General features: G+C 35.0%; 1 protein-coding gene and 1 long non-coding RNA gene across 2 annotated transcripts in view; one reads left to right on the plus strand and one right to left on the minus strand.

Annotated features, from left to right (window-relative positions):
* The window catches only part of NEK11 (NIMA related kinase 11), a 244,214-nt gene that overhangs the window by 141,543 nt on the left and 79,945 nt on the right, over positions 1-22,726 (minus strand). The gene's annotated exons all lie outside the window — the stretch shown is intronic.
* LOC116419523 lies at positions 119-21,099 on the plus strand. Its single transcript, XR_004229816.1, has 3 exons — positions 119-228; positions 597-681; positions 20,963-21,099. It is a non-coding gene; the product is annotated as an uncharacterized LOC116419523 (long non-coding RNA).

Consider the following 22,726-nt stretch of genomic DNA (forward strand, 5'->3'; position numbering starts at 1 on the left):
GACTGTAGAATAAGGAGTAACAATAATAGTACCTACCTCACAGGGCTGTTAGGAAAATCAAATGAGAGAACATATACACATATATACATATACACATATGCTAGCTATTAATAACATTAATAACATCATAATAACATTATGACATCCTCTATCCTTCTCACCAGCAGATAGCCACCTGTATGGGCAACTGGATGTCTGAATGGTCCTCTGAGCAGCTGGGGATAATAGGTAAAGAACTGGACTTGGAGTCAGGAAAATCAAGGTGTCTGAGTGGTCGTGGACAGTGAATTAACTTGTTGGTGCTCTCAGGAAGTTTTTTAAGACTATAAATTATAGAAGGGCTCATCTGTATTGCTAAAGGGAATTTTCTCATTTAGATTTCCTGGCAGTGACAAAATCATCCTATTAAAAAAAGAATCTATTTTGGGTATGAAAGTCCAGAATACAATTTTGAAGTAACTCTGAAAGAGAGCATGTCTGAGCCATAAGAAAATCTTCTTAAAGAGATCTGGTCAATATTGCTACTATAATATTGTAATTTTTCAGTATATTTGCTTAGAAATTTGTGTTTGTAAGATTCAATACAATCCAATTAGATCTCCCTCTGATATGCGTCCAGATAGAAATCTGAAGGTTGAAAATGAAGAATTCCTCCCTCTGGACTCTACCCTCAATTATTAGGTAAGTCCAGCCATACCTTTTTTTCCTCCCATAAGACACCCCTACTTACTAGTCTACCCTCCCTGACTCCACACCTTCAGAGGTCTTTCTTTGTAAGGGCAAGGAGAAAAGTGGTGAATGAGAATGTTTGATCCAACCTCCAAATCCTAGCCCAGAAAGCAAATCCAACTCATTTTATCCTGTGCCAAAGGAAAAACAGAACATCTTCTTGGGCAGAAGGAAGAGAGAAAGAACAAGCACTGTGCCCAGAAGTGCTTTACAAACATCTCACTTGATAATCCACAGTAGGAAATGGAAAAGGAGGACTTTAAGTGGCAGTTTATTAACTGCCCAAATTCTCTGCTGGTGAAAAATCAGATGCATCAAACACTGCTGTTGCTCTAGCATGGGGATGAAGTCTCCAGCTGCCTCCATGGAACCTGGATTCAATCATTGATCATCTCCTCTAAACCCAAATTCCTTCCACCACCATGTCTCCCTTCCAAAATTCCTACTTTGACTCCAAATATTTCTCATGAAAAACTGTCCAAAACTTGACTGTTTTCAATAATGAGATGATTCAGACCAATTCCAATAGACGTGTGATGAAGAGAGCCATTCGAATCCAGAGAGAGGATTATGGGGCTTGAATGTGGATCAAAACATAGTACTTTCACCTTTTTTGATGTTATTATTGTTTGCTTGGTTTTTTTCTCATCTTTCTCAATTTGATCTAATTTTTCTTGGACAATATAATAAATGTAGAAATATATTTAGAAGAATTGCAAATATTTAATCTATAATGGACTATTTGCTGCTTAGGTGAGGGGGAGAGGGAGGGAGAAAAATATGGAACACAAGGTCTTGCAAGGATGAATGTTGAAAATTACTTTTGTGTGTATTTTGAAAAAATAAAAAGCTATTGTTTTTTTAAAGTCTCCAAAAAAGATTCATTTGCACAAAAATATTTATAGCCATTCTTTTTCTGGTGGCAAAAAAATTGGAAATTGAGAGGATGTCCACCAACTTGGGAATGGTTGAACAAAGTGTGGTATATGACTATAATGTGATATTATTGTGCTATTAGAAATGATATTGTAGGATGATTTCAGAAAAACCTGAAAAATCTTAAATGAATTGATATTGAGTGAAGTAAGCAGAACCAGGAGAACATTGTACATAGTCGCAACAACATTGTACAATGAACAATGATCCAAGATAATGCCAAAGAATTCATGATGAAAAATGCTATTCGCTTTGAGAAAAAAACTGATAGTATCTGAATACAGACTGAAACAAACTATTTTCCTTCCTTCCTTCTTTCCCTTCCTTTTTTCCTTCTTTATTTGTTTTCTTCCATAAAATGACCAATATGGAAATGTTTTACATGATTACACATATATAACCTCTACCAGATTGCTTACTGTCAGGGTGGGAGGAGGAGAGGGCGAAAGGCATAGAATTTGGAATTCAAAACTTAAAAAAGCACAACAAAAATTAAAAATTATTTTACCTGTAATTTGAGAGGAAATAAAAAATTATTAAAAAAAAGAAACAAGAAACAATCTCCAAGTCTTTTCCAAGATAGAAAGAAAACGACACTATCTTATTGATTGTATATATCCTAGAAACCCATGAAACCAGGCTATGAACCTTCCTCCTGCCTGTAGACTCCTTTTATCTCAAAGCCTATTACATTGACATTAAGTATTTACCATGTTTAAGACACTGTATTTGCCACTTGCACAAAAATGAAAAATAAAAGCAGCACGAACTAATAGGGAAGACATAGGAACAAAAAAGAATAAAGAAAACCCTATTGTGAAAAATTTAGTTTATGACAGCAGTAATCACTCATATGGTCTGTTGTATATATTTTTTTGAATTAACAATTTTTGAATTGAGTTGACAATGATACAAAATATTCACAATGACACATGTTCCTCATCTCAGAGAAGGGATGATGTACTCAGGATACAGAATGAGACATGTATTTTTTGGATGTGGCCAATACAGGAATCTGTTTTCTTGACTATGCATATTTATTATGAGGGCTTCTTTTTTCCTTTCTTTTTCAAATGAGGAAAGGAGGTAAGAGGGGAAGAAATTAAGTTTTTGTTCATTGAAAAAAGAAAAATGAAATGTGCTTAAAGGGAGTATTGTGCTACTTTTAAAATAAAACAGAAAGTATACAGATCAAACTAAAATTTTAGATATCAGAAGTCTTGGCAAGCATAAAGAGAACCATAGATATTGTTTATTTTACTCAAATCCTGCCTAATTCCAATTTCAAGAGTTGTTTTTTTTAAAGATAGGGATGGGAACAACTATTCTAGAACTTCATCAGCTCCCCATGCAAAAGGACCATTGTGAGACAGATTAACTCCATTGTAATTAGAGGCACTTCCCATATTTCTAACATATTGTTTTTTCCCTCCTTGTTCTTCCAAAACTTTATCTACCTTTAAGTGAAAAAAATAATAAACTTTACTTCTTGATGGGTTTGGTCTCTACTCCTGTCTGATCACTTAGAGCTCCCAGAGAGCACCAACAACATATATTAGTGCTCTGCAAGAACTCCCATCTCAAGACTAGACTAGGACATTTTAATACTCCTACTACCTAACTCGTGGTTTTGCTCTAAGGATCAGAGTTGAATGTAAAGAAATTCATAAAGGCTAATATTCATTCTCGTTATCATCACCAATTACTATAGTAGGTATATTATATGAGTTTACATTTCAAATGGGAGAGACAACATATATAAATCAGAAACATACAGGAGAAAATACAAAATAGATTGGTTTGAAATGGAAACTCATCTAGTGGTCTGACTCTGAACTTTAGATCAAAAAATAAGAGATTAGCCCAAAAGAAGGAAGGTAGAAGAAGAGCTGATTCTCTAATCCAGTTTTCAGGGGGTAAATACTGAAACTGAATGATTGAAAAGTGAATATGCAGAATACTGGGATTGACTGATAGAACTTCCCCACCTTTTTTTGAGCAATTGATTGATTTTGTCATGCTTTGTAGTAAATTGCTTTAATATTCAGTATAAAAGAGCAGGGGAATGTGTTGTTTTCTGCAAGGAAGGGGGGGAATGTCATGTTCCCTTCTATAAATTGGAGCAGGACTTAGGATGCCCGATCCCAGAAGGAAATATAGTAGCAGGTAGAAACAAAATGAAATAATAGCAAATAAACCTGGGATTTGCTAGAAGAAAATAGCAGTTAGGATCAGGTCATGAGGAGCAGACTCCTTTGCTAAAGTGATAAAATACATTTTCAGTCTTTACAGAAAAAGCATAATTGGGTGGAAAAGTACATATATTTTAGGTGACATCTATGGGAAGCCTATCTGTTCAGACCTCAAGGACACAGTATAGGTTGCAGCAGCATCCTGGTGACAGAATCCAAATTACAATGAGAAAGTCAAAATGTGTTTATCCCTAGCTCCACAAAGTCTAAATTCGGGACTTTTATGTGGAAATGTCCTAGGCAAGATTGATTATTATAAAGATAAAGGGAATGAGCTTATGTTGGAAAGTAATAAGAAAAAATGTTTGCTTTTATATTTAAAAACACTATTACATAAATGACTGAAATTTTGTATAAACAGTCCAACATTATCATGAGGATAGGAAGCATAGAAATCTAGAAGTAGATGGCAAAGATAAACCATCTTCATGGTACAGATTGTCAGAGTTATGAATAGCAGGCAAGAGAGGGCACTTTATATGAAATGCTATTGAATTGATTTTAAACAGTCGATGTTAAAGAAATTCTAGCATATGCCAAAAATGTGATTTATAAAGAAACTGGCTAAGGACAGGAATGTGTTTTTCTTGCTATGATTTTTTTTAAATGCAATGATTAAATGTCACTATAAAATGTCATTAACATTGGAAGGGAAAAATCTTTTATCCACAATGAACAAATATATAGCATTGGTTCAAATAGAGACTATTCCTTTAAGCCACAACCTTATAATGAGAACTACTTTAAAAGAAAAAAATCTAAGCTGAAAATTACACAAAAAATTACCACATAAAAATTATTATGAAAGGTATTTGAGAGTTTTTTAGTTTTTTTTTTTTTTTTTTTTTTTTTTTTTTGCATTTCTTTCAAATGCTCTCTGGTTCTTTGCCCCAATTCATTTATATCTTGTCAAGAACAAAATGATAGTTTTACCTAGGTTTTTGGGGAAAATGTCCTCCATATTCAGATCCTTCTGCTATTCTTTGAAATACTAAAATATTTAGGACCTCCAGGTATAAACTATTCTCTAGAATGAAGTCAACCACTCACAGAATTTACATTCAACCATCACAGCTCCCAGAGGCACATTCAATACAAGGATGCAGTAATGCTATAATTGTTACTCTAGTTACATGGATACTGTGGCACAATGGAGAGAGCAATGAATTTGGACTAAAAGGGCCTAAATTTGAATCCTGGCCAAGGACTTCACCTCTCTGGGACTCAGTTTACTTCTCTGTAAAATGAGGAAATTAGACAAACTGACCTTCAGACCTCTGATATTAGGATCGACCTAATGTGACTTCCAAATAGATCTAACATGATCCCATTCCTTGGATCCATACTGTACCCTTCAAATGCTTCACAAATATGACCCATGCAAACACATTATCGTGACTGAAAGAACAAATCCAAGTACACACCCTACTGTTAATGGCAGAATAGCAAAGTAGGAAACCAAAATATTCTTATCATTCACTAGAAAGTTAGAAAAACCCATATGCTTCAGACCTAGGATTTCATCAATATGGGGAACTCTTGATATGGAAATTCCCTTTATTGATGATAAGCTGCAATTCCTCTGTCTAGAAGAGCTGCCTGAGGCACTGAAGAAGTGATTTGCCCAGCATGAAGCAACTAATATTCAAGTGTCAAAGTCAGGATTTTGAGGGTCTTGGGGACTTTAAAGGCCAGCTCTCTTTCGATAACCCCAGAGGTCAAACAGGGGCCTGAACCCGAACAAAGTGTCATTGGGAAATATTTAACACAATAAAGAAAAATTAAAGAAAAATTCAATAGAACAAAGGGAATGTTAACAATTTTTTTCAGTGGTTCCTGCTTCTATTTGAGTTTGACCCCAAGCCACTGCTCATTTAGTAATTTAAAATAATTTAAACTGAGGCACTGCTTTAAAAAAAAAAACAAAACAGTTATCTCCTTCCTCTTATTTCCTCACCATACCTTCACATGGTATATGTATGTTTAATTGCTTCTAAGAGGCAACCATTCATCCCAGCTAATATCTGTACTTTTTTTTTTCCCCTGAATTCAGAGTTAAACTAGTGGCTTATCAAGAAATGATTTCCCAGTAGCCAATTACTGAATTAAGACTCAGCTGGAGGAAGGATGGGGAAATTTTGTTCTTCATCCTTCATTTTCAAAGAGGATCAATGCTATCATGATGTTGGGGACAGACTACCATGTGTTCAGCTGTGACAATATAGGATGGGAAGTCAGGATTTGAAGCATATTCCATTCAAATTATGTAAAAGAATATACTGAATTCGATTTAGACAGGACTTATAATGGGCCACTGTATTCACACCTAGGTCTCCTAACCTGGTCTTTCTAGACAGGATGAAATGGGGGAACAGTGATGACTCTAAAGTTCTTGAGGGGGAAATAACTAAGTTCTAGATTTTCATGGGATTTTACAATCTTGAGGCCATGTACTCAAAGGGTGTAACATGTTACAAATGAAAAATTGCAAAGAAGCAGACTAAAGGGCATAAAAAGAAACAGAGGGCTGAGAAGAAGAGATGAATCACTGACACAGCAAATGCCAAGAATAACTGATAGGCGGTCCCTGTGCCTCACTGATACAGGATGTACAAGGAATGAGAGGAAGTCCCCTAGCTCAGTGCATTGATCCCTACGGGGGTTCTGTGAGGAGACTGGACAGGTCACAGCCTGGGCAGGCAAGGATGGACTCCTGAGGAGCAGGCGCCTTCACTGTTGGACACAGGCCTTTAGGGATGAAAGCACAGATCTACTGACAAGTGGGATAAGGTCTAGATTGAACTCCCCTCTTAACCCGTCTCCCCAAACACCCAAGTCTCCTATTTATGTTGTTGGCTTTTTTTTCTCCTACTCCTGAAACAAGCAGATGTTGCCAATGACTGTGTTTTTAGCCTTAAGGGACTGACAAAGTTTATTGGAATAGATTTTAAATTTAATGAGAAGTTTAAACTATTTTTACATATGTACAATTGTCTTTAATTGATGTAACAGGAATTATATGTGTTTTGTGCCCTAAAGGGGGCAAATCCATATGGCATTCTTTATCATATTCTGTATCTTTTGGTTCTTCTCTTGGAAGTAACTATTAATGAATGGAAATTGAAACTGATTTTTAGTTAAAAACAAACCCAACCTCAAGTACATATTCTGTATGTTTCTGTTAGAGAAACTGACAATCTTTATAATACACACCATATATCCTAACAGGGGAAGGTTCAGATTTTTAATATGCTTTTAGAAATTTTCGTTAGAGCATCTGTTTTTGAAATTAGCAAAATATCACTGGCTTATACAAAATGATACAATCACAGAATTATGTGCTAAACATAATAGAATGAAGCTCCCCAAATTTAAGAACATTTTCTAAAGAATAGGAAGTTTATGGCTTTGTTTTCTTTGGGTCCCACGATGTTAGAGTATTTACTTAACCTGGGCAAATGTTCTCCGGGCACACAAACTCATTTACTGATTCCTCATCTTCCTCCTTCCCCTTCAATGTGTTTGTTTTCCAAGGTTGTATCATTTGCTCTCTTCTCTCTGTCTTTGTCTCTCTTTCTCTCTCTCTCTGTTTGTCTCTGTCTCTGTTTCTTTCTCTGTGTCTCTCTCTTTCTCTGTCTCTCTGTCTCTCTCTCTCTCCTCAGTTTCTCTTGGCCATCACATCCACTCCCACAGCTTCAAGCACTACAGCTTTGCCCATGACACTGAGATCTATGTCTCCACCCCCTGATTCTCCCAGAGCTCCATCTTCTATCGCTGACTGCTTCCTGGATAGGCTCATCTAGTGTCCTGATGGCACCTTAAATTCAACATGTCTAAAAGTGAATTAATCATCTTTCTAAAAACCTACCCTTTCCTCAAATGTGTCTATGTATATATACACACATACATATGCATGTTTCTGTGTGGATAGAGTTTGCATTAATTAATCGTAGACTTAACACAATAACCATGAGCACATGTCAACTAGAGCAGCATAGCTGTGGGAAGTGAGAAAAGGGACAAGGATGTGGCTTAAAGTACTGGTCTCTTGCAGCCATGCATGGTTATGTTGGACTTGAAGTCAAAAGGCAGAGTCTGGGGCTCATCTCTGCCACTGATTCATGTGAACTTGAACTCAGCTTCTGTCTCTAAGGGTGACCCTATTTGCCCTGCCTATTTACAGGACTGTCAAGAGGCTCAGATGAGCTAACATATGCAAAGAACCTACAAAAATATAAAATGCTCAAATTAGCCACAAAATGTTATATAAAAAAGCTCTATGTGTGTGAGTTACAAGACCTTTTGGGTCAATATGTATGCTATTAGTATGAGTGAGCGCCCACCTCACAATCTGGTCTCGAGCATCCGATAGCGTAAGATTCCTGAGACCCTGTTTGAATGTCCTTTGTTCTTTCAGTCATTTTGCTGAATACATTCCAAGCAGGGGGAAAGGACAGTTGAGAAAACAGTTAAGGTGAAACAGAGGAAAATATGGGCTTTATCTAGAAGCCAGAACATGATTTGCATTTTCTTTTTTTCAAAGTACAGCCAACTGTATCTAGGTAAGTAAATCAATTCCAGAGAGACTTAAGTTGAAAGAGGCATCAAGCAATATATGGAGGGCTGCGATCAGGTGCGATCCTGGGTCTATTACACCTGAACTCCATAAAATTACCATCTGTCTAAGCCCACCAGAACTATCTGGAGGATTGCTACAGCTAAAGCTGAAAATGAATTGCAAATTGCAGTGACTTATCTCAAGGCAACTCAAATCATTCTGAGCTATATGTCATCACAAAATTTGCAAATGCCTTGAAAAGAAAATAATAACAATCCTGCTAAACAGTAAGACATTCAGGACTCCTGAGAACTTTTCTTCTGTTTCAGAATGTTTTGCTGATCAATTCATTTAAATGATATTCAGATTTGGAAATAGATGCTTTTAGTTTATTCTGATGTATTCATATCTTCCATTCATTTATTTATTGATTTACTCATCCATTTATTCATTCAACAAGCATTTATTAATCACTTACTAGGTATCAATACTGCGATAAGCACGGAGGGAAAGGCAAGAATAACCAGATCACAGCCTTCCAATTCTTGACCAGTATCTTTTTTAACTTAAGTCTCTTTGGAATTGATTTATTTACCTAGATACCATTGGTGCAAAAAAAAAAAAAAAATGCAAACCATGATCTGGCTTCTAGACAAAGCATATATTTTCTTCTGCTTCACCTTAACTGTTTTCTCAATTGTCCTTTTCCCCTGCTTTCAGTATAGTTAATCTAATAATATGATCAGACAAAAATGCCTACAATGTGCTTCCATTCTATTAGTGAGAAAAAAATTTGGACATAGAAAAGAAAATAGAATATATATGAAGTGGACTCACACGTTATACAAAGATAGTTTTCAAACAGATACATGATCTAGATGTAAACATTTACATCTAAATAAATTGGAGGAGCAAGGGAAAAACTGCCTTTTAGATCTATGGAGAGTGAAATATTTCATGACCAATTAAGGGCTAGAAAGGGTCACACTAGATAAAATGGGCAATTTTAATTAGATTAAAATCTAAATGCTTTTGTGCAAACAGTAATATAATTTAATTTAGGAAGAAAACAAGGAAATGAAAAAAATCTTTGCAGCAAGTTTCTCTAATAAAACACTTGTTACTTATTAGCCCAAGACACATGAAAAATTGATTTAAATATACAAAACTGAGTCATTCCCCAATAGAAAAAAGTTCAAAGGATATAAACAAGCAGTATTCAGAGGAAGATACCCAAGCTATTAACAATAACATGAAAAAAATGCTCCATCACTAATTATTAGAAAACGCAAATTGCAGTAATTTTGAGGTTCTACCTCACATCTGTCAGACCAGCAAGAGGAAAATTAAAAATGTTCAAAGAGTTTCAGGATAATCAGAACATTAGTACATTGTTGGTGGATCTGTAAAATGCTTGAGTCATTTTGTAAAGCAATTTGGAGGTATGTCCAAAGAGTTACTAAGATGTGCATACTCTCTGTATAATAAATAGATCACTTCTCTCTGTATAATAAATAGATCACCCAAAAGGATCAAATTAAGAGGGAAAAGACCTATCTATATGTATGTATGTATGTGTGTACATCTTTCAAAGTGGTCAAATATTGGAAACTAAGGAGAAGTCCAAGTTGGGGAATGGTCAGACAAACAATATGTATATGAATAATATATTCAATAGTATATGCATGTAATGGAACATTATTAGACCAGAAGAAATCACAAAATAGACATTTTCAGAGGCATCTGGGAAGATTTCTTTGAAATGACATAGAATAAAGTAAACAGAATTCCAAGAACAATCAGTATAATGAAAATGTTCTCTATTCAATATTAAAGAGAAAAGCAACTTTGAAAAACTTTAAAACTCTGATCAATTAAATAACTAAACATGTATATAGAGAACTGAAGCTGAAACATGCCATGTTTCTCCTGCTAAAGAATTGATGAATTTAAAGTGCAGGGAGATATATGCACTTTCAGTATAACCATTGTAGGCATTTGTTTTTGTCGGACTATTTAGGTTTATGATTAAGGGTTTTCTTTTTATTTTTGAACAACTAGATGAAATGTCTGTGGGAGGGACAAATTATAAATGCGCATAAGATAAATTTGCTAAAATTTTATGCATATATATGCATACAAACGTGCAACAAAGTGACTCTCAGTGTGTTTGGGGTCCATCTTTGATAGAAGGAAAGGGAAGAGAAAGCCTCTAGTTTGGGTTTATTGTATGAAACTATACCTAGTGCTGACCCCCATACACTATTTGTACATAACTATGTTATTATTTATCCTTCACACTCAAAGAGGACCATGACATCAGGAGGTGCCGCCATGACATGCAAGTAAATTGGATTTAAGCAAGGGAGGCAAGGTCCCCTGCCTCACTGTCTCTTCCAGAACCATCCGGTGCAGTGGCCAGGTGAGGCCTCAAATTCACTGAAAAAACATACATCCAGTACCTACTTCTGTCTGTTTTGGACTAATTTTTTTTTATTGTTTCCTATATATTTCAGAATATAAATATCCTTATCAGAGATATCTTCTGCCAATTTTTTTACATTCAACCAATTCTCTTCTTATCCTAATAGTGTTGATTTGAATTTCTTTGTGCAAAAACTATTTGATTTCATATAATCAAAATTATCTCTTATCTTTTGTGATTATCCCTTTGTGGCTAAAAATTGCCTCCTTAACTGTAACTGTGAGAGGTATCTTAACCTGATTCTCATCTAATCTTTTTTGAGTGACCCTTTAATATTTAGGTTATTTATTCATTTTGAGCTTATCATGGCAAATGATAGTAAGATGTTGATCTCAATCCCATTTTTCTCAAAATTCATTCCAGTTTCCCCACCAGCCCTTGTCATTCTTCCCCACATAATTTTGGTTGTTGAGTCTATCAAATACTGGATTAGTCAAAGTCAATTATGTCTGACTCTTCATGCCAAGTAATTTGGTTCTTGGGTTTATCAAATACTGGGTTAACAGAGTCGATAATGTTTGAGTCTTCATTATTTAGTCTTTGAAATTCATCTTTTCTATTTTAAAAACCATTACTAATAACTTTGATGATTACTGCTATCTATCTGTTTGCAGAGTAAAACCAAGTTAATAAGAGTATTAGGTCTTCATTTAATCAGCAATCCAAATATAAGTTTTGGATGAAATTCTGTTTTAGGGAAAATTCTTCTTGAACACAAATAATTGAAATAGACATCTTGGACTCATGTTAAGAGATTAGTTTTTAAATAAGATTGGGACTAGACTTGCTATTTTAGTCAGTCAATGCACATTTATCAAATACTTACAAGGTGTCAGGAACTACGCTAAGCACTAGGAATATGAAGAAATGAAAAAAAAAATGGTCCTTGACCCCAAAGAGCTCACAATTTAATGGGAAATAAAAAATATAAATTGCACATATAGAATAAGAAAGAAATGTAAATGGGAATTAATCTAAGGAGGAAGGAAGTAGAGGAGAGGGAAGGATTGTATGGAGCAGATGGAGACTGAGAGAGCTCTTTGACAGAATACAGATTTTGAGCATAGTCTTGAAAGAAGTCAGAGAAATCAGGAGAGAGAAATGAGAGAGAAGATTGAAAGTTTGGGTGATGGCCACTGAAAAAAGGTAGTGATGTGTGCAAGGTATATAGAGATAGAGAGTAATGACTGAGAAAACTGGAGAGTTATGAAGGGCTTTGAATGCCAAACAAAGGAGTTTCTATTTGATCCTAGAGGTGACAGAATGCACTGGAGTTTATTAAGTACTGGGGTGACATTATAACAATAGTATCTTAGGAAGATTGCTTTGGATCTGAACAGATGATAAACTGGAATAGAGCAGACACTTGAGGTAGGGAGACCACCCAAGAAATTATTATAATTGTTTTGGAATAAGGTAATAAGAGTCTACAATAAGAAAGCAGATATTTGGTCGGCAAGGAGAAGTTTAAGAGCAATATTGTGAAGTTGGAACTAATAAGACTCAGCAGCAAATTGTTATGTGTGCAATGAGAGTGAAGAATCTGGGTTATACCAAAGTCTGAGTGAATGAAAGTCTTAAGAAAGTCTTTACTCCTGGAAACCAGGATCAACTGTAGCTTAAGGAAGGAGGGAAAGAATGAGGGAGGGAGAGAGGGAGAAGGGAAAGGATGAAAGAAAGGAAGAAGGGATGGAGGGAGAAAAGAAGGAAGGAAGGAAGGAGGAAAGGAAGAGAGGGAGAAAAACAAGAAAGGGTAGAAGGAAGTAAAGGAGGGAAGGAAGAGAAAAAGAGGAAACAAAGGAAAGGTGAAAAGAAAGGAGAAAGAAGAGAAGAAAGAATTGCATTAAAACATAAACAAAATTATTTTTGCCACATTTTTCATACACAGAAATAAAGAAGATAATACTGCCCTCAATGGTAATAAGAAAATTTATAGAATTTGAGAGAATTGGGGAGCAATGAAAATTAGTTGTTTTGTTTGATATGTGCATGGCACATCCAGTTTGAAATGTCCAAAAGGCTGATGGTAAATGTAGGACTGTAGTTTAGGATAGATTTTAAGTCTGCATATTTAGTCTGTGAATCACCTCTCTAAGAGATAAGAAAAGCTATGAGAGCTGATGAAATCACCAATAAATACAGTATACAAGAAGACCCAAGACAGAGCCTTGGGTAACCCCTATGCTCAGTGAATATAAGATCCAGCAAAAAAAGCCTGAGAAGGAACTATTAGGTAAAAGAAAAATCAGGAGAAAACAGGGTCACAAAACCTAAAGTAGAGGGTGACAATATATCAAAGGCTACATAAGTCTACAGCAACGAAAGCTGAGAAAAGGTCATTAGATTTGCAAGTCAGAGATCACTGGTCATACTGGAGAAAGTAGTGTCCGTCGTGAGCTGAAACCGGAAGCCAGATCAGAAAAGATTCACTATCAGAAGAAAGGACAGGAAATAGAGGCAAGGGCCATAGATGGTTTTCTAAAGAAGGTTAGCCAGTAAGGGGAGAACTATAGAACAAAACCTGGCAGGGATGGCTGGGCTAAAAGAGGATTTTTTAAGGATGAGGAGACATGGCCATGCTTGTAGGCAGCTAAAAACTCACCCAGGGTCACAGAACCACTAAATAGTAAAAATGGAACAAACATAAATTTTTCTGGTAATAAGGATAGCTTTCTCTCCACTATGCCATATTTTAACATTTTTAAAAATTGTTTTAAATTTTAAAATATTTTAAATAATAAAAATAAAATTTTAGTAATTTTTTCAAAAAAAATTTAAATAAAAATAAAATTTTTAAACAAAATTTTCATTGTCACAAAACAGATTTCATGAAAAGCCCAAATGACAATAATATGACTAACCAATAACCATTTCCAGTTTTTGTAGTCAGCCCTCCAGTTTTAGAGCCATTTGGGGAAAAAAGTACTTTGTGCTCTGTTCAGTGGAACTCAAGGCTTTAAGAGCTATAGCTGAAAAAGATCAGAACTATGGTTCTGATTTCATAGGCAAGCCTCTACTTCTCCTCCTTCTTGACCCCAGTGACTAGTGGGACACAGTTTAAAGTAAAAAGTTTAGATTTCAATAGTAGACATGAAAAGAGAAGACTGGGATTCTAGTTTTAATTCTTTTATTAAATAGTCATATGACCTTAAGCATACTATGTAACCTCTATTAGTCTCCTTATTTAAAAAATGAGAAGACTAACTGTACTACCTTCACTTCACAGGGTTTTTATAAGAATCAAATGAGATATAATGAGCACAAATGTTTTTATAACTATAAACACTATCTAAATTCTGCTTTAAGTATGTCTTACTCCTGGAAATCAGGATCAACTCTAGCTTAAGGAAGGAAGGAAAGAATGAGGGAGGGAAAGGGGGAAGGGGGAAGAAGGGATAGAGGGAGAAAGGGAAGAAGAAAGAAAGGAGGAAAGGAAGAGAGGAAGAAAGACAAGAAAGGGTAGAAGGAAGTAAAGGAGGTAAGGAAGAGAAAAAGGAGAAAATAATGGAAAGGTAGAAAGAAAGGAGAAAGAAGAGAAGAAAGAATTGCATTAAAACATAAATAAAATCATTTTTGCCACATTTGCCACAAGATAATAGCAAAAAGGTATTTAAGCATGTTCTAAACAATTTTATTTTCATTTTAAAAAATCACAAACAAGTTTGCAGATTTTCAAAGCAGGAAGCTCCAAAATCAGATTCAATTGTACAGCTAGCATGATGTTCAAAGGTATGGGGCACATTTTTAAAGGGAAAATTTGCAATGAAAATTCTAAGATATCTGGAAAAACAAATCAGCAAATTGTAAAATCAGCAAGTCCATCTACTTCTCTGATTATCAGAAGGAAAAAGTCTAACATTTAGCACAGTTCTAAGATAAGATGGTTATCTTGCATCTGTTAAATAATCTGAGGAGTTTTACATGTATTTATGTAGAATAGAAGACATTATTAAAATTTATTTTTAAAAATAAGATAATTTGAGAAGAAAAGTTATTCCTTCCAAACTGTCTTCCCCAAATAGCATCAATACCTTTTAGTCACTGTATAAAATCAAAGAAAGAGCTAATGGCAGATTTCCCCTGATTTTTACAGAATTTTTCTCCCTTAAAATAATTCTTGAATATCTCAAGCAAGATTATCTCCTCTATCCAGCTCAGCTGCCACCTTTTGGCTATGACTTACTATGACTATAAGTAAGACAATTAGGCTGGGGTGGACAGTAGTCCTAAAGCAGAAGAACAATTTATACCTAGCACTTTTCCGATCTTCTGTAGTTTCTTGTCCTGTCCTGGTCCCTCCTCAAGCCTGGCTGGATTTCTTTTTGGTGCTTTAATCATTGTCAAACAACTTTTTGTATGAAAGCACAAATCCCCTGTAAACCAGGTCCCAGAGCATTTCAATCAATTAACCAACAGACGCTTCTCAAGTGCCCACTATGTAGGAGACACTATGTAGGAATGAGGGATACAAAGAGGTGCAAAAGATGGACCTTGTCCTCTAGGGGCTTATGATCTGATGGGGATTATGAAATGTGGGCAGGTCTATAGACAGTAGGGAATGAACCAGGAGAAAGGGAAATATGAAAGATAAGTGGAAGAGTGGGATTGACAGAGGAGGAAAATTTGCTGGCAATGGGATAGAATGAAATCAAGTAGAGAGAGGGGTTATCCTTGACCAGGAGTAAGGCTACTTCATTATGGCAGAAAGCATCTGAGTGAGGAAGGTGAGGAAGAGGAGAGAAGAGGAAGCTTGCAGCAAATGGCCTTAATTTTTTTATGGAAAATAAGAAGCAAAATTCCCAGTTGAAAAGATGGAAGGAAGAAAAGGCCTGAGAAGTTTTAAGAGGGATGTAATTTTTTGTTAGTTCTTTGTTTTCAAAAAGGAGCAATGACATTATAAGAGATGTCTTGACCTGCACATGAATGGATTTAAGGGAGTAAGATTTGCACCAAGGCAACAGCCTCACTCTCTCTTCCTGAGTCACTGAAGTCCAGTGTCAGGGCAAAAATCAAGATGACTTAACAATGGCCCAGGAACATATGGATCACCTTGACTTCAGCTGCCTTCGTGGCCATTGGAACAAACTGATCTCATTCTGGAAGCCTTCACATCCTTGGGATGAGAAGGTTTGGAAGAGACATTGTGGAGAGTGCAATAAGGTCCTGAATAAGATCGTATAACATAAATTCATATGGATAAATTTGGATTCAGTCAGAACAGCTGTAGAATTTGCTCAATCTTCATTTAGCAGCACATATGTAGGAATATATCATGGGATTTAATATAGCTTGGGCATCTATTGCATATGGGGGAGGGGGAGTATATAAAAGAAAACTAGCAAGATATGGAGGAATTAGGTTGGGAAGAATTTTAAATGTCAGAGGTAAGGCAAGAGGCATTTGTGCTAAGCACTGGGCATACAAATATAGGGTAAAAAAAAGGCTGTCCCTGCCCTTGAGGAGCTTGCAATCTAATAGAGGAAGACAGCACACAAAAGGGAGCTGAAAAGCAAGGGATATGAGGCAAAGAACCAGAACAGGAGCATAATGTGGAGGTCTGGAAAGTCATTAACAGAGTTAGATAGAGAATGAAGATGGTCAGCACGGGCATCTCCCCAAAACAGAGGAACTCACCAGAAGGTAAAGGGGAAGACATGGCAGAGGGTGTTCCAGGGTAAACAAGTTCTACATGCTGAGGGTGAGGTGGCAACCGGAGGATAGTGGCAAACTCCAGAAAGGAAAAAGCAGAGTGAAGAGGGAAATACTAAACAATTTAAATTTTATTCTAGAGGTAATCAGAAGCTACTGGAATTATTAAACTGGGGGGGGGGGTTAGCAGAGAGGTTAACACCACTCTAGGAAAATCACATCTCAAGAATATATTAAGTAGGGTACTTATAGTCATTGGTACTCTTAAGTCATTTACTCACAAGTATTTCCAAATTATAATGAAAGTATTCTGCCATAAACAGATTTTCTAATACTGGAATCTTAACCTCATCTGACCTAAATTTTCTCCTAGGGTCTCCCAAAGATTGCCCATCATACTTTTATATCTATCACTATAATTAGAAGTTCACTTTTATTTTTGCCATTCTTGGTTTTACAGCGGAAATTTCATTAACAGATAAGGCCATCTTTGATGTGGATATAATCAAAGTAATTACCATGTTCATATTAAGTTTGTTATTTGGGGTTGAGGGTTGCTGGCTTCTCAGCTCTCATCTTGTGAGGTAGGAAATAATCTCTATGAAAAGAATGGCCTTGATCACATTGCACAGAAAACACTCATCCCCTCTCCCAAGCTTCATATCATCCTGGAGGTTCTGATATGTGAAGGTCAGCTTCCACCAATATTTCTGTGATGTGACTTATGTGTTTTCAGCAGAGTGCAAAGGACTGAGGCTGTTTCTGATGTGCTCTGTACAAGAAGCATGGATGCTTGAAATCACAGATACTGCTGAGAACAAAAGCATCTTCTGAGTTTGCAACACATATATATGGGTCTGCTGACATCAGATGTCACTTAGCAGATATAAAAAGGTATATATGTCAAGAAGAGGAAGCTGCCTCATTTCTAAAATATATAGAGCATTGACTCAAGCTTGTAAAAATTCAAGCCAATCTCCAACTGGCAAATGGTCAAAAGATATGAACAGACAATTTCCAGATGAAGAAATTAAAGCCATTTCTAGTCATATGAAAAAAAAATGCCTTAAATCACTATTGATCAGAGAAATGCAAATTAAGATAATTTGGAGGTATCACCTCACACCTCTCAGATTAGATAAGATGACAGGAAAAGATAATGATGAATGTTAGGGGATGTGAGAAAACTGGAACACTAATCCATTGTTGGTGGAGTTGTGAACTGATCCAACCATTCTGGAGAACGATTTGGAATTATGCCAAAGGGCCATCAAACTATGCATACCCTTTGATCCAGTAGTGTTTCTACTAGGCTTATATCCCAAAGAGATTACAAAAGAGAGAAAGGGACCCACAGGTGCAAAAATGTTTGTAGTAGCCCTTTCTGTAGTGGCAAGGAATCGGAAACTAAATAGATGCCCATCTAAATAGCTGCTGAATAAGTTCTGTTATATGAATGTTATGGAATATTAGTGTTCTATAAGAAACAATCAGCAGGATGATTTCAGAGAGTCTAGAGATACTTACAGGAACTGATTTAAATAAAGTGATTAGAACCAAGAGAACATTGTACACGGCAACATCAAGATTATAGGATGATCAATTCTGATGGATGTGGCTCTTTTCAACAGCAAACTGATTCAGGCCAGTTCTAATGGTTTTGTGTTAGAGAAAGCCATCTGCACCCAGAGAGAGGATATGGAACTAAGTGTGGATCACAACCTAATATTTTCACTTTTTTGTTGTTGTTTACTTGCTTTCTGTTTCCTTTCTCATTTTTTCCTTTTTGATCTGATTTTTCTTGTGCAGCATGATAAATAGGGAAATATGTCTAAAAGAATTGCACATGTTTAACATATATTGGATAACTTGCCATCTAGGGGAAGGGTTGAAAGAAGGGAAGGAAAAAAATTTGAATAAAAGTTTTACAAGGATAAATGTTGAAAATTATCTATGTATATGTTTTGAAAATAAAAAGCTTTAATAAAAAAGAACAAATTGCTCTGGATCAAAGTACAGTATGTTCACTTTTTTGTTTGTTTGTTTTTAATTTTTTTCCCTTTTGGTCTGATTTTTCTTGTAAACATGTCAAATATGGAAATGGATTTAAAAGAATTGCACATATTTAACCTATATAAGATTACTTGCTGTTTGGGGGAAAGAGAAGGTAAAGGAAAGAGGGGAAAAAATCTGAAACACCAAGTCTTACAAAAATAATGTGGGACGACTATCTTTACATGTATTTGGGAAAAAAATATTATTATTTTATCAGAAAAAAAGAAGAGGAAGCTATTTTCTTCTTGCAAGGAGCATCGAGAAGCAAAATGATACGAGTATATGCAAGTAAAGGATCTGAGAGACAAGAGATCATGGATTTAGAATGAAAAAACTTTCAGGACTTGTCTAGTCTGATTTGGTCAGTTTGCAAGATGAGAAAACTGAGCCTTGGGGAGGTAATAAATTGTTTGAAGAAACACTACAAAACTGAGATTTAAATTTCCTGACCCCAAAATAATGTAATTTTATGGCATTAGGCATCATGCCATCCAGAAAGCACTTCTTTATGCAAAATGAACCAGGTCAACAGCAGATCCAAAGACTATGACTAACAACTACTACTGCTTCTATAATCACAAAACAGAATGTGATGTAATTCTATTAATCCTTTCTTCCCTCCTTCCTTCCTTCCTCCCCTCATTCTTTCCTTCCTTTATTCCTTTCTTTCCTTCTTATTTCTTTCCTCTTTCCTTTATTCTTTCTGTCCTTCCTTCCTTCCATCTTTTTTTGTTGAAAGGAATGAGAGTCTCTGGGGAAAGGAGCCAGAAAGATATATTTGGAAATCAAAGTAATCCAAAAAAAAATGTTAATACTTTTTAATGTTAAAATAAAATAAATTAATTAATTACAATGATGCAGGACATCACCCTATAATGAAGTATCATACATAGCTCAAGATGATTCCTCAACATGTGGCTTACTGTTTGGAGTGGTCATCTCGCTCGAGGTGCTATTAGCTAATTTCTTTATTAATTATTTAATCAGTTTCTAATATTTCTATTTAAATGAAGAGAAATGTACAATCTCTCATCAATTTGCCAATTAACTCTGAATCTTCAGTCCAGCTCCTAAATAAATCAGGGAAACCTCTTTTCCCATAAATGTATACTTATTTCTCAAACATCAATATTATTAGCTATTTAATTTAATAAAAATTTAACAAATAATACAAAGACATATATTTCAACAATGTATTAGTCATGAGAAAAAGTTCTACCAGGGTCACTTTTAGTCATCAATTTCAACTGCTGACTTCTTCTCAGTTCTGAAAATGGTCCCATCATTAAGATCTCAGATTGGTAGTTAAAGTCTTTCAAGAATCTCTTCAGAAAGCCTCTCCATACCATAGGAGTTAAATTCATTCTTTTCAGGAAATATCTTTTCAATCTTTCTCTGAGATGACAGCTAACTCCCTGAGTCTCTCAGGAATGAAAGCCTTTTGTCTTTTCTGTGCCTCATGTGGGGATAACATGATGGGTTATTTTAAAGAAAGCAGGCTATGGGGCTAGTATCAATCCCTCTGTAACAATCAAAGAATGCTAATTATTTTATAGGACCTGTCAGCATTTTGCAGACCTCATTAATGGACCTGAGTTAGCAGAAGCCTTGATGCTCAGGAGGGTTTGGTAGAGAGATAAGACCTTCCTTAATTATACAAGGACAGATAAAATACCTCTTGGGGAAGCAAATGAGTTAACTTGTATCTTTGAACTAAGTCAAAGAAAAACAGATTGAATTATAAAATTAATACAGCATAAAACTAATTAAAAATTAATTTAATTAAATTATTTTAATTATTAATTTATTCAATTTATTATATATTATTATATGTCATATTATAATAACATATAATTATATATAATATATAAAAATATAAATAAATATATAAATATAAATAAATTAATTATATGATATAATAGTATACTACATATATTATAATATATTATATTATTTATATATTATATAATATTATTTATTATTAATTATAATTATATTTACATAAATATAAATATGTTAAAATTAATATTAATTATATAATATATTAAATATATTATATAATAAAATTAATTTAATTTAATTTAATTTAAAAATTTTAAAACTAAAAAATAAAACTAAAAGTAAAAAGTATGTCAGTTTTGCTACTTTCATAAATATAATCTTATACTGACTGATTAGAATATTTATAATTCATCCTTCATTTTCAAAGAGATCATGGATGATGTCTTGATTTGGATGTGAATTAGACTTAAGTAAAGCAGAGTTGCAGGAAATCATAAGCCTCACTCTCTCTTCCAGAGTCTTCAAAGTCTCATGGCAAGACAAAAATCAGAAGGACTGGTGATAGCCCAGGATGCAGTGAAGGACCCCATGGATTTTGTCTATACATTCACGTGAAAACCTCCCAAGAGTTTAAATAGAATAAAAGACTTTGAAGCAGGTTATAACCAGACTAAAGAATTCTTCTCTGTTCTGTTCAAAACCTGATATAGAACATCTCTTTTTCCTGAAAACATGAGTCCTGTAAAAATTTCCTTATCACTATTTTTTGTCCACAATCAAAAGGAGGTGGTGATAATACATTTTCTAATTTTTAAAAGGAAAAGTAAAATATTCCTTTTATTTTGGGCCCACATCCAAACTCATCTGAATACAAAATTACTAAATCCTCAAGGTCATGGTTAAGTTGCCCCATCAATATTTAGTAAATTGAAATATTGACAAGCTACCTCAGAAAAAGCATTCTTATAGTATGACATGATCATGGATTTATCCTTGCAAATGACCCCAAAGTTCTTCTAACTATTCTACCATTCATTGTATAAATGGGAAAACTGAGTCCCAGAGAGATTAAGTACCTTGCCCCAAATCATGTAGATAGCAACAGATGTGAACTCAGTTTCTCTATCTCTAAACCCAACACTCCCTCCACAGTCTCATATTACTTCCCAATGAAGAGTTTTCTAAAATAATAATCACACTTATATAATGCTTTAAGCCCAGGGTCACATAGTTAGCAAGAACCTAAAACCAGATTTTAATTCTGTTATCCCTGATTCAGGATTTAGTCCTCTATCCACTGCACTAGGTCTATCTGTAAAGAGTCCATGTCCCTTTTGTTTGTTATTGCTGTTCAGCTGTTTTCAGTCATGTCCAACTCTGTGATCCCATTTGGGAGTTTCTCAGGTTGGTTTTGCTATTTCCTTCCCGAACTCATTTTACAGATGAGGAAACTGAGGCAAGGGGTGAAGTGACTTGCCCAGGGTCACAAAAGTGTCTGAGTTCAAATTTGAAGTCCAAAAGGCAAATCTTCCTGAAGCCAGAGCCAGCATTCTAGCCAGTGACCCACCAGCTGCCCATATTTCTTACAAAAATATAAATGTTGGAAACATTTTTCAGAAATTATTTTGAATAGAGACTGACTGATTTGGGCTAAGGATTTCCCTGGCACATTAACAAAGGAATCATATCACTATACTATCCCACAAAACCCATTAACTCTTCAAAGGAAATTACTTCAATGCACTGAGATGAAAAGGGTCAAAGAAAAATAATGCACTTTCTACGAAGGTGGCACATAATTTAAACTGAAAACCAACAGTGTGTTTATAACTTTCTGGTCCCCATCTGTGAGATTTGTTCATGGCTTGTCTAACGCCTGTGTCTCAATGAACCCAGAGAACTTCCTTTAATGAGGAGGATGATGTGAATAATAATGACTGATATTTATATAGAGAATTGAAGGTTATTTCATGTTACCGTTATTTCATTTGCTCTTCCCCACAATACTGAAACATAAGCAATAATGGTATTACTATTTTCATTTTACAGATAAGGATGGATCTTGACTCAATTTTTCCTAACTCCAAGGCCAGTGTTCTTTTAACTACATGAAGCTGTCTCTCAAGGAAACACTACAACAATCAAGTAAATTCAAATGAAGCAAACCTAAGTCATTGCAATAAATCTAAATTCTGTCATAAAATATAGGGGGAAAAGCCAGCCATCAAGATCTCAAGGTCTTCTTGTTTCCTCTCATGTCAAATAATTATTTCTTTGCAA

The sequence above is a fragment of the Sarcophilus harrisii genome, chromosome 5, assembly GCF_902635505.1.
Source record: "Sarcophilus harrisii chromosome 5, mSarHar1.11, whole genome shotgun sequence".
Taxonomy (NCBI): domain Eukaryota; kingdom Metazoa; phylum Chordata; class Mammalia; order Dasyuromorphia; family Dasyuridae; genus Sarcophilus; species Sarcophilus harrisii.